This window comes from Cavia porcellus, unplaced genomic scaffold (genome assembly GCF_034190915.1).
Source record: "Cavia porcellus strain 051 isolate PalLab524CR breed Dunkin Hartley unplaced genomic scaffold, mCavPor4.1 scaffold_2, whole genome shotgun sequence".
NCBI classification, from domain to species: Eukaryota; Metazoa; Chordata; class Mammalia; order Rodentia; family Caviidae; genus Cavia; species Cavia porcellus.
In genome coordinates, this window is record NW_026947485.1 from 114,166,024 (window position 1) to 114,167,780 (window position 1,757).

General features: G+C 41.4%; 1 pseudogene; it reads left to right on the forward strand.

Moving 5' to 3' along the window:
• Nucleotides 1-415: 415 nt before the first annotated feature.
• On the forward strand, nucleotides 416-1,304 carry LOC101788350 (olfactory receptor 2L5-like; annotated as a pseudogene).
• The last annotated feature ends 453 nt before the right edge of the window (nucleotides 1,305-1,757 follow it).

Consider the following 1,757-nt stretch of genomic DNA (forward strand, 5'->3'; position numbering starts at 1 on the left):
CTCTGGGTGCCCATCTATGAGGGAAAATTCCTACTCATGTTCAAATTCTCCTCATGTTTGGAGTCTCATTCACGCTCTTCCCCATAGTGGCAGCATCATTCCTACATCTCAAAACATGCACAAAGCTTCCAGTTCTGTTCATTTGTCGCATTAAACAATTAATAATATTTTGAGCATTACTGTTTTCTAATTTTTTGTTTATCATAAAACTTTTACATCATAAATTGTTTCAGAGAACAGTAGAGTCTTAGCATTAAAACAGATTACAACTTCCAAAAATGTCTCTTCATGTATGAAGTGCACAATTCTAAAATAAATCACAAGCCGATTACACTATAAAATTTTGAAAGATAGTAATGATTTATATCTATTCAGTCACATGTCTGTCTTTAGGATGAGCCATATGAACACAGCAATGGAAAATTACACTCAGACCTCCACTGACTTCATCTACCGGGTCTGTTCCCTCCATCAAGGTTTGGCCTTATCCTCTTCATTTTCATCATCCCCATCTTCCTAATGGCCCTGGCTTATCCTCCTGCACACCCACCTCCCCACTCCCATGAACGTCCTGCTCAGTCAGCTCTCCCTCATGGACCTTATGTACCTCTGAGCCACTGCCCTCAAGATGACTTCTGACTTTCTATCTATCTGGAAACAAGTCTATCTCTTTCATTGGGTGCTGGGTTCAGATTTTTTTCTTCACAACTTTAGCAGGTACAGAAGCGCTGATCCTGATGTCCATGGCCTATGACCAGTATGTGGCTATCTGCTTTCCTCTGCATTACCCCATCCACATGAACAATAGGATGTGTCTGGTGATGATCCTGGGATCTTTGGCAGTGGGGGCTATCAATGTCAGTGCTCACACATCTTATGTCTTCCAAATTTCTTATTGTCAATCCACAGCCATCAACCATTTCTTCTGCAATGTCCCAGCCATGCTGACTCTGGCCTGCGGAGACACTAGGAACTATGAATACATGGTGTTTGTGAGCGCCAGTGTAATTCTTCTGTTTCCTTTCCTGAGCATTCTGCTATCCTATGGTTGGGTCCTTCTCTCTGTCTTCCGCATGCACTCACAGGAGAGCAGGAAGAAGGCCTATTCAGCCTGCAGCGCCCACCTCACTGTGGTGACTTTGTACCTTGTACCTTTTGACTACATGTATCTTGGCCCAAAGTCCCTCTGCTCTCCAGCAGAGGACAAGGTCCTGGCTGTCTTCTACACCATCCTCACCCCTATGTTCAACCCTGTCATCTACAGCCTGAGGAACAGGGAGGTGAAGGGAGCCCTGGAAGAGTGACTCAGAGAATTTGCTCTGAAAATGTAGGCAATGTTATGCCTCAGTATGCTGAAGAATGGATAGTCACCAGAAAATAGTTTATGCCATGACCTCAGGAACTAAAACTAATCTTTAAATTTTAAGGTCTTCACATATGATATAACAATTATGTATTCCAGCTGGTAATTTTTTTCTTGCTTTTTCCCTTCCAAAACAGTGAGCTTATTTTTTTGATTAGTAGCAGGATGTTATTTATTAACCTAGATAAATGAAAAAAGAAAATGAGAAAACCATGTTTCAGAGCATGAAAATTGATCAAATACCTTGTTGACTTTTTTAATTAATGCAGAAATCACATTTCTGTCAGTCCCATTCAACATCCTCCATCCCATTTGAAGACACTTTCCCCACCATTGTTACTACTTTTTGAGAAGTTCTGGGGACTTTCTTGTCATTAGTTGAGTTGTTGTGTCG